Source organism: Pteropus alecto, unplaced genomic scaffold (genome assembly GCF_000325575.1).
Source record: "Pteropus alecto unplaced genomic scaffold, ASM32557v1 scaffold21, whole genome shotgun sequence".
Taxonomy (NCBI): Eukaryota; Metazoa; Chordata; class Mammalia; order Chiroptera; family Pteropodidae; genus Pteropus; species Pteropus alecto.
In genome coordinates this window covers 20,271,760-20,288,138 of record NW_006436282.1, presented here as the reverse complement: position 1 = coordinate 20,288,138, position 16,379 = coordinate 20,271,760, and the positions used below count along the sequence as shown (strand labels likewise).

At 38.1% G+C, this 16,379-nt stretch overlaps 1 pseudogene; it reads left to right on the top strand.

Annotated features, from left to right (window-relative positions):
* The first annotated feature begins 14,135 nt into the window (after positions 1-14,135).
* Positions 14,136-15,176, top strand: LOC102888821 (annotated as a pseudogene).
* Positions 15,177-16,379: the final 1,203 nt, after the last annotated feature.

Here is a 16,379-nt window from a genome sequence, read left to right as displayed (position 1 = left end):
CCCTGGGGCCTGAATGGTGTTAGTGACACCAGGAGGACCCAGGCCAATGAACTGAGAATGATAAACTTGCCACAAGGTGATTGGCTTGGTGTCCTCAAAAGTAATGATGAACGAGAAGTATGAAGAGATTAAGAAACTAAGGACACCCATCAATCAAACACAATGGGTAAAGCTTGACTGGTTCCAAAAAGTAAACGTCTATAAAAGATTTGGGACAACTAAGGAAATTTGAATAGAGACTGGCTATTAGATGATGTTATGAATTTATTGTTAATGTTCATAGTTATAATTATGGCATTGTGGTTATATAGGAGAACATTATATTTTAGGAAGTGTATGCCAAACACTTTAGGGATAATATGTCATGATATCAGCAACTTACTTTCAAATAGTTTAGCAAAATACGTTTCTTAACTAAGAGACTAGTAAACAACCACATTATGGTGAATGGATTGTGGTAAACAAACCCCGTTACATTACTATGTGTGTGTAAATCGATAAGACCTATAGAAAGAACAATTTGATAACATAAAATAGGAAAATCCACAAGTCTTTTCATGTAAAAATTCTACCTATAGCAATTTATTCTACAGATATACTAGTACATGTGCAAAACAATACACATCCATCAGTAGGGAGATGATAAAATCAATTATGATAAAAATTGATTACTACATCCTTACATTGGAGTAGTATGCAGAAAAAAAGGAAGGTTTTAAGCTACCTGCAGAAAGCTAACATCCATTACTAAAAGAAAAAAAAAAGCAAGGCACTGAGCAATATTATAGTAATCTCCTATTTCATTAATTGGAAAATGTTTCTGCATAAACTCTTTTTTTGGCGGGATACATAGGAAGTTAATCACAATGGTTGTCTATGGGGAGGAGAATTAGGTAGCTGGGGGACAAGGAAAAGAGGAAGACATTTTCTTGGTGACCTTTTTATACTTTGTGAGTTTTCAACATGTGAATGAATCACTGATTCAAAACAATTTTTAAAACTATCAACAAAATGAAACGATGCATATCAACATGAATGTCAGACAAAGGTTTAATAACTGCGATATATAGAGAACTTTATAGGCCAATAAGAAAAAAAGGGAGACGTGGGAACAGTCAGACCCTGCTAGACGGGGAGAATTTTCTCACTGACTGTTTAAAATGCTGGTACAGACTGACTTTTAGTGGATTTTATTATTAGTTTTAAATTGTCTATAGGCAATGTACCCCCATATTGCCTGCACCCCAAATAGATTGTTTTCATTGCCCTGACCTTACTATGTCAAAGTCGTAATTCACGCACAGAGAGAAAAAAGAAATAGAGGGAAAGACGAGAGGGAGAGAGGGAGAAAAAGAAAGGCTCTATCAAAGTATGTTCCTCTTTATTACTAATCTTTGAAATGCAAATTAAAATATCTATGGAATAACCTTTTTCATATGGCCAAAACCAATTTTTTTAAAATAGTAATATACATTAATAGCAAGTGAATGAAGAAATGAGAACGCAGATTTTTTACATTTTCTTTTTTAAATGTTCATATCCATTGATCTCATAATTCCATTTCTGTAAATTATCTACAGAAAGTAATCAGAGACGAGAACAAAGGTATTATTTACAATAGCTAAAAAAAAAAAGGAAAAAAAAGAAAAAGTAATAAGAAATTAAATAAATTATGTTGTATCTACATTATGAGAAACTGTAATCATTAAAATACTATTATAAATAAGGTTTATTGATTTGGAAATGTTAAGACAATTAAAACCATATGTAAAGAAAGAAATCATTTTTGTGGTAAACTTTATATAGTATGAACTTTTCCATTTTGACCATTTTTAAGTGTACAGTTCGATGGCATTAAGTATGTTTACATTCCTGTGCAACCAGAATTTTTCCTTCTTGTAAAACTGAAACTCTATGCCCCTTAAGCAACAACTTCCCATCCCCCATCCCTCCAACACCTGGCAGCCACCACTCTACTTTCTGTCTTTATGAATTTGACTACTCCGGGGATGTTATATAAGTAGAATCATACAGTTTTTGTCCTTTTTTGTCAGGCTTGTTTCATTTAGCATAATGTCCTCAAGGTTCACTGATGTGTCAGAATCTCCTTTTATGGCTGAATAATATTCCATTAATTGGATATGTCACATTTTGTTTATCCAGCCGTGCACTGAAATACACTTAGTTCCAACTCTTGGCTATTGAGAATAAAGCTGCTATGAGCATGGATGTACAAATATCTGTTTGAGTCCCTGCTCTCAATTCTTTTGGTTATATATCAAGAAGCGGAATTTCTGGATCATATCATAACTTTTAATTTTTAATTTTTCGAAGTATCACCATAGTGCTTTCCACAGCTGCTACACCATTTTTCATTCTCACTAGCGGTTCACAAGGGCTTTAATCTCTCTGTATCCTGCCAACACTTGTTATTTTCTGTTTGTTTTTTTTTTAATACTAGTCTTCCAAATGGGTGAGAAGTAGTATCTCATTGTGATTTTAATTTGCATTTCCGTAACAATTAGTGATGTTAAACATCTTTTCATATGCTTATTAAAAAGAAATCATTTTTATGAAAGAAATAAGCTTTTATATAAAAATCTATTACATAGGGGAGGAAAAAAGAAAATATAAACATTAAAATATTAATCTGTGTGCTGAAATACTGTCCAGCAAATATTTACTTCCTTCCCCAGTAACACCATGAGAGAAGTCTACTTCCCTACTCACTGAAGTTTGACTTCATGTACCTTGTTTTGGCCTCCAGTGGAGCATGGACAGAAGTAGCAGTGTGCTAGGTCTCAGCTCAGGTCTTAGAGGCATCACACGTTTCCACTCATCCTCAGGCAGACATGTTCCAGGCAACCACTGAGCCCGAGCCACAAGATAATACCTGTAGTACACACCCGAAGTTGTCCTGTACCCTAAAACAGAGCTGCCCATAGAACTGTGAGCAAGAAATCATTGCTTATTGTTGTATGTCAGTGAGATTTTTGAAGCCATTCATTACACTGAAAATGCTAACTGATACACAGAGGTTATCTCTGGATAGTGAGATTAACAGTGATTTGTGCTTCTAAGTTCTCTCCAAATTGCCCACAATAAACACTTAAAAGAAAAACTCTGAAATATTTCATACCAAAATTCTAACACTGGTTATTTCTGTTACTAACCACATGGTTTTAAAACTTATTTAAATTCTAAATTTGTTTCACAATGAACATGTCTTTCGTATCCAGAAAAAAAATAACAAAGGTTTTTGTCTGTTTCTTTTTTCCTGGAACGGTGAAACAGAATCTCAAAAGGAACTTCCAGGAATTAGTAGTGAAGCCAAGTAGAGAAGGATAAAGCATCCTTCCTGACTGGTTGCCTGGGGTGGGAGTGGAAAAGGGGAGTGATTACAAATGGGCACTGGGGTCTTTAGGGGATGTTAATGTTCTTAAAATCAAATTGTGGTTATGGTTGTACAACTCTGTAAATTTGCTAACATTCATTGAATTATATACTTAAAAAGGGTGAATTTTATGATATGTAAATCATACCTCAATAAAGCTTTTTAAAAACCGTTCTACCTCTACATGACAGTTTAAAGAAATAGGCTTTAGTTTCAAGAACTGGAACCACAGATAACTCTCCCAATAAAAACACAAACACCAATGACAACAAGAACAAATATATATATATATATATTCGAATATATATATTTATATATATTTATATTTATATATATTTATATATATATTTTATATATTCGAATATATATATATATTTGAAAAGTAGAATAATTGAAAGGCAAATTTAATTATTTGAAAAGTAGAATAATTAAAAGGCAAATTTAAATGAGGGTAGGAAGCAAAGGGCCTTATTAAAAGTAGAATAATTAAAAGGCAAATTTAAATGAGGGTAGGAAGCAAAGGGCCTTAAAAACAGCAATCTTAAATTTAACAGGAACACATCTTTCAATGAACAAATTGTGGTTTGCCAACCATATTTTCCTGAATAGTGGCCTAAGACAGCATATAAGGGCCAGGCTCAGGCTAGGGGTCTGGGGGTTAGTAATTGACCTGAGGGATCAATTAATGTTCTTGGAAGCCGGCAGAACTGAAGGATAGGTTAGGAGACAAAAGTACAGCAGCACCCAACTTGCTAACAACTGCAAAATGACAGGCAATTTTTCTTTCCCCCACATCTATGGGCTAACTTGTCAACTACTAGTAGATATTTGAAGAACAGAAATGAATGAGTTGAGTAGTACCTTATAGGGACTGGGGATGTAACCAGACACTCCATGGTCGGTTCAGTAGTTAGCTTATTTGAATTGAAATGACTTACAAATTATGTAAACTGGTTTCAAGTACAGCAAAAGCCCTGTGTCCCAGCTCAAAAGTCCTAAATCACTCCCAGTGTCTGGAAGTCATCTGTTTGTCAAACCTCTTAGCTAACATCTAACTCTTGCAATATAAAAGTTGCCATGACAACCGAGGGGAAAGTTTTGGTCAACAGAATATAATCCAAAACCAATTATAAAAAAAAACCCCTTTGAGCAGCTTCTCTAAGCCAAAGTGGATTTGAATGACGCACACCCAAAAAGCATAGAGTCTCACAGGTATGAAATCTGGGAGTCACCAAACAAGAAACAAAAAACTTGATGGGAGGGTCAAGGTGTCGAAGCAGGAAATACGACCACCTAATTTTTCTTCACCTTCAGCACTTTGGACATAAGATGTCCAAGAATAATTGTAAGTTTGATCTGATTGGGAAAGCTCCAAATGCTTATTTCACGTCTCAGAGAAGAATGAGCTTGTCTCATTTGACCCACTAAATAAATGGACATCGATTTCCAGAAATCTCAGTACTTGAAATAATTGAGTTTTTATTGTTATGTTTCTTCAGTCACTCTAATGTTAGTATTTGATTTGACATCGGTTCAAGGGAAAACTGCTTTTGCAAAAATGCTTTTTCTGTGTATAATAAGAATTATCTTCTTATTTTTCTGTGTATCATTTATTCTCTCTCTATCCCATGTCTGCTCCTGATTTTTCATCTCCCATTTTCAGCTATGTGATTCAGGGGAGTTGATTCCATCCCAGGTTTCAGAAAGACGCTGTGACTAGGCCTGGCCAAATGATTGGTTCAGAGTTGTACACACATAACCTAATCAGAACCAACAGAGTCCACTCTGGACCCTTCTCTGAAGGTGGTAAGGCACTGTGGCAGACTGCAAATTCCACTGCACTGACAGAACTTATTTTAAGACCCTGCTTTCTTCAAGCCGTGTAACCTTGGACTTAACTTCCTAGGTCTCATTCTCTTCATCTGAAATTCTTTGAATGTTTCTGTGAAGATTTTATAAAGGATGCACATTAGTTGTAAAGGCTTACTGAAATATAAGACCTCGTTTTTTGCTCTCCTAGAAGCCAACACTAGAATAAACATGGAGAGATGTTGGGTCTGTTCAATGCACTGGAAAACAAAGAACATTACCCAAGGAGAAGAGAAGCTGAAGCCACAGAATGTCAGAGCCTTGGAGGATATCTGGTTCAACCCCCTCATTTCGCAGATAAGGAAACTTGCTCTATCTACTCTTGAAAGGGAGGAAATGAGATAAGAACAACTATTGCAACCATTCAGCCGGGTTCCCCACACGAAGTTAAAGCAATCAGTACACTCTGGCCTCTCTGCCTGTGTTTGAATGATGTGCTTATCTTCTACCCTTGGTAAACAGCCTCACCTGCAGAGAAATGACAGCGACAGGGGCAAAAAATGGATTTACCCAATAGTTCACCTCTCCACAGCTCAGCATTCTGAGTTCTAAGATGGGAGGAGAAGAACTTTGCAGTTGGAAAAAATCGCTGAGCCATGTGTCTGAAATGCTTCACAAATCACAGTGGAGATTTTCTTTAATTTTTTTTTCATTTTCCCTGTTGGTGAGAACTACCTCCTGCCAAGATATTATTTGCCAAATGGTGACTTCATTTATAATGCCGGCAATGTGATGTTTAGCAGCTGACACTTGACTACTTTTGAAAAATCTGTCCCTTAGCTTACACAACAACAGAAGTGTTGCAGAAATTTTGAGATGCACGTGTAATGTTCGATAATTTTGTATGGATAAGAATTATTGGAAGAAGTTATATCTGGTCAATCTTTTTAAACATTATAATAAAAAAAATACCTAATATAAGAAGTACTTGGCGTATATTAAATAAAGTAATTCTTACAGCAACTCTAGGAGGTGGGTACTATTTTTATTGTGCACAGGTTCGAAATGAGGCACTGAAAAGTTGAATAACTTTCTCAAAATTAAAATAAATGAAAACATCTATTCAAACTTATCTTTCTAAAAACACGGTTTGAATCACAGCATCAAGAGAAAGCAGAGAGATATGAGTGAAAATGCAAGCTTTGAATCCAGGTTCAAATGAACCTGAGTTTAGTTACTGGGCAGTAGCTGTTGTGACCTTAGGCAAGTTCTTGAATCTCTCAGTGCTTCCATTTCCTCATCCGTATAACAGAGATAATAATGTTACTTAAATCTTAGAGTGGTGCCGGGGTTAAATGAGATAGTTTATGTAAAGTACATAGCCCAGTGTCTGGCATATAGAATGTCCCCAATAATTATCACTCGTCAATCATCATCCAGTGATTATTAGTTGATTATTATCATTATTACATCATCGGTATCATTAATACCCCGTGTATCAGATACCACTTCAGCTCTGCTTCAGCTTCTCTCAGCTTTACCTGTCCCTTATTCCAGCCACCCTCCCTCCCACACATGCCCTTCGCCCACTGCAGCCCACTCCTACACAGGTTTCAATCTGCTTCTCACCTGGTACCCACTAAGGTCTCACCTTAAATCCAGCTGTACCCCTGTGACTTCTTGGCCTAGGACATCTCTGTTGACCCCAATGCATGAGACTCAAGGGGAAACTGCTTGACACCTAACCCTATACAGCCCAGAAATGCTGTCAGTTAGTCAAAACTTGCACCTTTTCTCCTCCCTTGTCAGAGGGTATATCTGTTTGCTATGGCTGCCATAACAAAGCACCACAGACTGGGTGGCTGGAACAACAGAAATTTATTGTCTCACACTTCTGAAGGCTAGACGTCCAAGATCAAGGTGTTGGCAGGAGTGGTTTCTTCTGAGAGCTCTCTCCTTGGCTCATAGATGGCCACGTTTTTGCTGTGTCCTCACATGGTCTTTCCTGTGTGTGGGCGCACATCCCTGGAGTGTTTTTGTGTGTCCAAATGTCCTCTTCTTAAAAGGACACCACTCGGATTGGATTAGGGCTCACCCTACCAGCCTCATTTTACGTAATCACTTCTGTAAAGACACTATCTCCAAATACAGTCACATTCTGAAATTCTAGGGGTTGGGGATTCAACATATGAATTGGGGTGAAGGGACACAATTCAGCTCATAGCAGAGTCCTGAGATGTGTTTTATTACAGTCTTCAGAAGATTCTATGGGATAGAGCAGCCAATTGACCATGGTGATGACCAATTGGAAACAGCCCTCTTCCTCGGTTTGCATCTTTACCCTCTTGGAATCATACTCACCAATACGGTCCTCACATATAAGCCATGGGCTTAGTTTGTCTTTCCGGGAATTTGGCCTAAGAAACCTGATGGAAACTAGATGACGTCTTATTACAGGGATCACCCAACCTGTTCATTGTGGCCCCAGCTGTCCTTTCAGCCCTCTCTGCCCAGGCTGCAGTGTTCTAGCCAAAGTGGACTATTCGTTCTCACTTGTCCTCTCCAGGACAGAGAATCCTCATGCACACATGACAGGGCTGGGTCTCTTCCTCCTCTTCAAATTTCATCAGAAAGCCCAGTTTCATCTCCCTGCGAATGTCCTTTACTGGCCTTCTGAAGATGAATTATTATCTCCACATAATTCTAAGTAAATAAATATTCTGGGCTAATTAGAAAAGATTAAAATATTCCAGATTTGCACAAAAAGGAGAAAACCACAGTACTTTAGAGAGTATCTAAATTAGGGCTTGAGAATCCTATAGGAAAAGTTAACAGATGTACAGCTGGCCAATTCCAGATTTTAATTAAAACCCATCTTTTATTGGTCTAAACATGACTAGTATGACAGCCAAGCCAAAAGAGAGAGCTGGATTAACACACACATGCTCTCACACACATAGACACAAACACATACTTCTTAGCATTCTGTTATTTTATACTACGTGGAAGCAGCAGGGTATGGATATAAATGGATTTTGCATGTATTTCTCTTGGCATTATGGCCATATTTAATGTAACATCCAGTAAAATAGAAATTTTAATTAAGTTTATGGTCTGACCATCTGTATTTGTTTGGAATTTCTGTCTCTTCAAAGCAAAAATGTGAACCTGGCTTTAGACCTGGAAAAATCTCAGGCTGCAATTGAATGCATTATCAACAAACTGAGAATGTGTGGTCTGAAATATAAAATAAGATGAGAAGAGGGGGAACCCATTATCAAAATATCACAAAATACCTGGATGTTAATTATGCAGTCACTAATTTATTTTGACATGCTTCAGGGAAGATAAAAGGGAAATTTTATATCTTTTCAAAGGGAAAAAGTCTCAGTATCACCAAATTGCCAAAGAATCAATTAAATGCATTTTTCTTGTTTCTGTGGGTTTTGATGTTACTTTTCTTTTAATCTTCACTTCTTGCATTTTGTAAATGGATAAAACTTATGTGCCATCTGTATCTAAATGCTTTAGTTAATCATTTAGGCTCCTTTTTAAAAAAAATAGTAAAAACTCTCTAATGTACATTTAATAAGAATAATGAATGTGGCCAATATTAATTGGTAAAAAGTATTTGTGTGTTCTTGGAAGCAATAACAAAATGCTCTGTTAAACTACTCTGTTGCACAGACATAACGGAGACTTACAGTCTCTTGCCTGCCCTTTGGGGGATAAATTGAGCTGCCTGTAGTTTGCCTTTTTTGTTCTCGGTAAAGTGTTCATTAAGGAAATTAAAAGTATAACTGGATGTCCGGTCTGAAATGGCAAATCTAGATAGAAATCTTGAAAGAGCAATGTCCACCTTCCAACTACAATTCACGTGAAGGTGCAGGAAACAAAAATTCACAGTATCAAAAACAAGTACAGTCAACCCACTTCCAGAATCTCGTAGGTCTTCCCAGTTGTTGCCTCTAGAAAATGAGATTGTTTATCTAGGCAGAAATGCACTCATCCCTTTTCCACCATCTTGTGCCATAAATATAAGTCCTAGGCCAAGTAGAAATATAGGAACTCTGTCCTATAGCATGACTGCTGCTTTTTGAGGCAGTCAGGGCCCTGTCTCACCCACTAAACTCTCTCATTTCCAAAAAACTCTCCCAAACTTGTCCATTAGGTACATTCATACAGTCACTCAACAATTATTTATTATATACCTACTATGTACCATGCCAACCACTGTTTTAGAAGCCGTAGATACAAAGGTAAACAAAAAAATAATAATAAGCTCTTGTGGAGCCTACCTTTGAGCAGGACATGTATCAATTTTTTGCCCATTTAGAGACTGACACTCTAAGAAAATTCAGCAAAATAAAGAGAGAGATGAAAGTGACAATGATCTGGGAAGGTGTGGCCCCCACAAGAAAGTGCTGCAGTGCGAACAGGGAAATCTCAAATTTTTCATGTGTTCCAGCCACTCAGAGTGACAAAGACCCAGGAACTAATCTAATTCAGCCCAGCAAAGCAGCACTAGAAAAAAGCCTGCTAGACAACAGAGAAGAAAATTGGTTTGTGTCAGGGTGGTAAGTGCTGGGGAGAAAACCAAGGGAGGGTATGAGGGATAGGAACGCAGGGACGGGGAGTGGCGGTGGGGACAGAATAGTCAGAGGAGGCCTCCCTGAGGAGGTGACATGCGAGCAGAGTCCTGAAGGAAGTGAGGAAGTGAGCTGTGCAGTGTTCGGGGGAGAGCAGTCTGAGCTTGTGCGGGTCAGCCGCCACCTCCAGGCCCTGGAGTGACTCCATGTGTGTTCTTTCAACTTAGTCATGGCCCAGTTGTTTCTTCCGACAGCATCGACACAACGTATCTTTCTCCTTCTGTACACTAGAACCTTCTTTAATGCCGACTTCTCTATCCCTGGGAATTACGGGCGTCACAGACTGGCCTTCATGGTAGAAGGACTGCAGGAGAAAGGGAAAAAAATAATAAACTAGATGACACAGAGAGAAAATATAGTGGGTGGTTTACAAAAATGGTATCTCCGTTACACATATTCTAGAAAAATCACCAAATTAAAAATGAAAGAATAATCCAAAAAGCAGAGAGACCACAAGGTTACCTACAAAAGGGTACAAATCAGGCTTACCTCAGATTTGGCTTCTACAATAGTGAATTCTAGAAGACCATGAAGATATATCTGCGGACTTTGGGAGAAGGATCATGACATCAAAATTTCGTGTGTGTGTGTGTGTGTGTGTGTGTGTGTGTGTGTGTGTGTGTGTGTGTATAGTTGTATATGTCATTCTTAAGTATGTGACATCTCAGAACACAAATCATCCCTGTATCCTACTTGTGGAAATTACTAGAAAATATATTCAGATGACCAAGTTGTAGGTAAAAATTAAGAAAGAGTAAGTGGTAGCTAAAAGGGCAGAGGATCCCTCACCTATTCAGGTCAAACTTGAAATCAAGAGCTCCAGCTGGGGCTCCAAGTGAAGGGGCAGAGCCTGGCCCTACTGCACTTCCTGCAACAAGGCTCTCCTATGGCTTCACCATTTACTGTCCAGTGCCAGGAAATGGGCTTATTGAGCCACATCTCTCAACTTCCAGTTCAGAGGAAATCGTTAGCATGTTTAAAGGCCACTGACAACAGTACCGGAGAGTGTTCTTTTCCAGAACTTGCTAACAACGTTAGTCACTCTGTTTAAAAGGTGCTTTCCCTCACTCAAGAGCAGAATGACATAGTGCAACATGATGGTTTTTTTTCTTCTACCATGGGACATGAACGATGCCTTTCTGTGCCTTGAAAAGTCATACCGAGAGTCCTGAGTCATTGAGGTTTAATTGGGAAAGACTATGAAACCACCATGTAACCCAGATGATCTATCATTGATCCTCTTCATAATCTCTCTCTTGCAGAATCTGCAAATGTTTCTGCATTAACAAATCTTTAATCCAACATAATTGCAATTATGTTTTTTAAAAAAAAAGTATGAAAAAAGAATTATCAGGAAATGCACCCAAAGACAAAGTAAGGGATCATATGCCTGGGCAGTAGACCTCAAAGTGATATTTTTTTTTCCTGCTTCATTGGGTTAGCAGATATTTTAAAATCAGATTAAAAAAAAAAACAGTATATGCAATTTTATATATACTAAGTAATTGCAACTATGTCAAATGTATGCATTAAAAGGAAAATACATCACAATGTATTTGTGTGACTATAGACAAATTTTTTTTCCTTATATTTATATTTATTTTTATTTTCTAAATTTCTAATAGAAGTAGGTATTACTGGAATGGAAAATTTTTGTCTTAAATTAAAAAAAGATGGTGGGTTGAGGTTGCTTAAAGAGAGCAGATGGTGGTTGTGTGGATGCCAAAAAAGTAATTTCTAATTATAAACAATTCTCATTTTCATCAAAACTGATCAGGCAGTTTCTACTTATACTTTTAGTAGAAGTCAATGTTTTTGTCTGGAAAGAGCAGAATTTCTTTTATAATATTTTAGGGTTGAAACTACTCATATGTAAGCTCTTCAAGAGCATTAGTAAAAATGTGTACTGAACTAGTCAAACTTAGAAAAGGATTTTCTATAGCGCGGGGAGAGGAAGAAACCATCAGTAGCCTCAAGAGGGATTAAATGGTGAGATCTTTCTAGGTCTGGAGCAAATCCTGCCAGGTGCTTAGAGGAGTGCTGGCCTTTTGTGTAAACCGCAGCCCCCATACAACCTGGTCCAGTTTGGACACCAGCTCATTCCTTCAAATCCCTTAGACCTCAGATTTAAAGTTAGAAAGAAAGCCTTGTGCAGGTAGGATGTTCATCTGCCAAGTTCAAACATGGCATTGGGTCAACATTTGGGAGTTGAAAATCTACTGAATGTGCCCATCTTTACAGAAGGAGTGGAGATAACAGGAAGAAACAAGTAAAAGAGCAAAAATAAAAGCCAGAACCTTCCAGCTGAGTCATACAAAGAGCCCCTCCAAAGGGGAGTGAGTGTACTAGTTCCATTTCTTTAGTCTCTGGCCTGAGGACACCATTTTGCAACAGCTGGTGGCTTCCCCAACAAGAAGAGCGTTCGAGACCAGTTTTCTTCTCCCAGAGCTCAAACCCCAATCAACTTGCAAATGAGGACTTTGCAGTTCAGGAACTTCTACCTTCCAGGATGGGTGACCGTCCAAGAAGCCCCGACTTACAGCAAGATCTCAGTCCTACTGCCAATAGAACCATGCATCACGATCCAACGTAACAAAAGCACCTTTTCTAAAGTTCAAAGCCTTTGGTCTGAAGCAACACCAGTAGTCATCATAAAACTGGAAGGGCTTTGGTCCTTCCAGCCCCAACCCTTTGCTGGTTTTACATCTGCAAAATAATCTGGACCTCTTAGTCTTGCTGCTCCTATCCACTTCAGCTCCAGCTCTCCTGGCTTGTAATTCTTTGGGAAGAAAAATCATGTCCAGATTCATAGTAGTCTAAATCTATATTTGGAACAAGGAAGCGTTTCCTAATAGAAAAAAAATCTGCTAAGATTTTATCTCACTAACAATTTTATCTCACTTTAATTTTACTCTGCCGATCAATTTTGCTTTATTGTCTTAATTCTTTCCATTTCTGAAAGAAAGTTTGCTTTTCCGTTCAATTACCAAAAGGCCCCTTAAAGAGACTTCTCCAAAACAGCGTATTCTCAGAGCAGAAACCAAGGCACACTTTCTCCAGGAACCTATGGTGCTTTTTAAAAATGCAGATTCCCTGGGGCCTGCCCAAGATCTTCTGAATCAGAATTCCTTAGGAATGGGGCCCAGATTTTGCATTTAAAAACGAGTTTCCTGAGTAAAGAATATGTGGACTTATAATATGTTTGCAGTCGATATGTGCTGAATAAACTAACATAAAAAAAGGGGATTTCCTGAATGATTCTAATGCAAATTAAGTATTTTAAAAAAACCCACAGCTTTACTCTAGAAAAATACACAGAAGTAAAAAAAAAAAACTGGTCTACTCTTCCCACTATATCTTCCATATTTTCCAACTAGTATTCCAAATTATTGGAGTTCAAAGTCAGTTCAAGAACCCTGTTGTATCCCATTGTAGTACAGATGGGAAAAGAGATAGAAGAATTGCTCTTATGCAGAATTTACAACCACCTTTGTGATCTTACTTCAAAGGCATAACGACAATAGCCAATATTTATTGAGCAATGACAGTGGTCCATGTACTTTATAGACATTATTTATCATACTTAATCCACACTCTAAGTAGATCAGACCTTATAAAATAGATATTCTCTCATAAAACAGATGCCATTATCCCCATTTTGTTCCTGAAGAAACTGAAACTCACAAAGAATTTGAATCCCGGTGTGTTTTGCCCTCCAAAATTTGGGCTTTTCCGGCTGTGTGACCTGATGCCGGCATCAACCCCAAATAATTTTTGTTACTAGTTTTCTTTTGTTCGGCCCAAATATGTTCTATAGGCTTACCAATGTCCTAAATTGCTTATTTAGTGCTATCTCTTTGACGTAAAGCTTCGTTTTCCTGCTAAAATTCACATCTCTGGGCATTAATATCAGATTGGTTACGGAAAACCTTTTGATGAGGAAAGGGTGGCAAACATGTGAGTTTGGATGCAGACGGTGGGAGAGAGGCTTCTCACCGAGCAGAGGAGAGGGCACCACTGATAAGTGGCTGTTACCCTCACAAATTTACCTGGGACCAGTTTGCCGCAGAAGCCAACACCAACCTCTTCGGTTCTAGGGTCACTGACACCAGTCCTGTTTTGCCAAAAGCTGAGCTTTTCAGAGGCTCTCTATGTACTGCGGACATATGAAAATGGGGGCTGCTCATCAGTTGGAGAGAGATCGAGGGTACGGTCGATATCAATTAAAATAGGTATGTTGGTTATTTATGCTACTTCTACGTTGTTTTCTGCTATAAAAATGGATGCATTTGGGTTGGGATGCGATCTATCAAATCACTTTTTTGAGCTTTTCCTTAAAAGTTAATCCAGGGTACGGTTGGAGTCCGGGGCCGGGGCAACGCTCCCAGCCACAGTCTCAGGGGAGAACAGGAAGGCCAGCGAGGACACCAAAGGAGCGCGCACATGCGTTCCTCGAGGAGGCGAGCCCACGGCCATTGCCATCCCCGAGGAAACTGCTTCGACAGGAGCTGTTGAAGTACTAAGAATACTTCTTGCTGGCTGTCATTTATGGATGTCAGGTGGCTGCCCCACCCAACAGGACTGAAGCCATGTGGTAAGATTTATAACCTGCTTAAAAGATCAAGATCTCCTATCTCCTGCAGCACTTGAGGCCCAGTCTCGCTACCTCTTAAGAAGCCTGCTCTTTTTAGATCTTTGCTTTTGATTTTAGATGACAACTTTTATTACCAAAGTATGAGATACGAAGTCTAACAACTGGCTCAAAAATATTCATTAGGCTTTTGCCAGCTCCTTTTAGATTGTTCTCTCCAGACCTGTTTACAGAGGAATGGGCACAGACCCTGCCCACTCCATGCGGAGACCATCCACCTGATGGGAAGAAAGATAGAAGAGCTCAACCCTGAGAAAAATGCTTGGGAACACAACAGCCTCACAATTCAGCATGTTCTGAGGCCAGCCCAGAGTTGACTATTTATTGCTGACCACTCTGGAAAATCCGGTAAAATATGTTGAGGACAATGTGGAACAAAAGGAAACAGACCGAACTATTTGTTCAACTAACATTCTTCATCAAGCTGATCAGACACTCCAAAGAACTGTCTCTTAAGCAATGAAGGAAGCGAAAGATGAACAAGTGCTTCCTTACAACTTGAAACTTCTAGCAGAAGATCTTAACAAGCTCAAAGCGGAGCTTTTGGAAGACCTATCACAAAGAAACAAAATATCCGTGCTTTCAACAAACCTTTGACATATCAGATGTTATTTCTTTTTTTCATTATGAGAAAGATAACATTGTGAGGAAGTATTTTTCAAAGCAGTGTTAAAACTTCTGAATTTCCAATCAAATGTCTGGTTTTGGTTAAGATTTTGCAAACTAATTACAACAATTGTGTATTACTAGATGTTCTCTAGGCCCATGATCTAAATTGCCAAAGACTTATATTTTATAAAAATTAGTCATAAAAGATCCATTTGTCGTAACAGAGATTACTTCAGTCTATCACTTGTCAGATGTGACACAGATAATCAAGCATCAAAGGCAGCCTTCAACATTTATGTGCCAGAATGCTTAGGGCAGGGCTGGGAGGGGCAGGAGTCACGATGCATGGTTCTTAAATAAAGCGAAGTAACAAGAAAGGAGACAGAAAAAGAAAAATGTTAATCCAGCACCAGGCCCTTCATTGTTCAAAAAGGAAGTGACCCCAGAGAGGTTAATATCTTTTAATTTCATTTCGTTTCATTTCATTATTTCCACTGGAGTATGGTTCTTAATTGCAAGCTCCGTGAGGTCAGGAATGGTGACTGTCTGGTTCACCGCATTCTCTCTGGCGCCTAGAGCTGTACCCAGAACAGAGAAGGTACTCAGTAAGCGTCTGTGATGAATGTTGAACTTGAAGCCTTTCAGAAAACCTCATGTTGGCTTTGTTACAGTGACTTCATATTTTCTAATCTTTCACCAAACAATAGATTAAATGTTGTAACAATTGCTTGAGTTGTTAAATATCTGAGCCCATATGTAAGATTTCAAACATTCTTTTTTGCCATTAAAGATCTGACTAGAATAGTGGAACAAAACAGAAAATATGATAGATGAGAACGCTGTCGAAGAATCAAATAAGTGCAAACTCAAAAATATCACAACGATGTTTGTTGCTATTTTTCTTTCCTTTTGTTCCAGAATGATATTACGTTGTTCTAGGAGCAATGAATCATTTGTCATGTGCATTACACTCTCCTCCAAATAAAATAGCTGTGGAGGGTGGATTTATAGACGAAAGTCTTTGTGAGTCTAAAGACATGCTAGAATAATATATTAAAACTGGTGATGAATAGCAGTTATAGGAATGTTTCGCTTAAATTTTAAAGTCTAAAATAATCAATCTTTAGGTTGCTACAAATTTGTTCTTATGGATCATAAATATGGAAAAACATATTATTCCTTTATTTAGGTAGGGCTGTTATTAAAGTAAAATGGCTGTTTTGTTTCAAAAGTATATACTATTTAGAACTATTGGATATGGTTATAA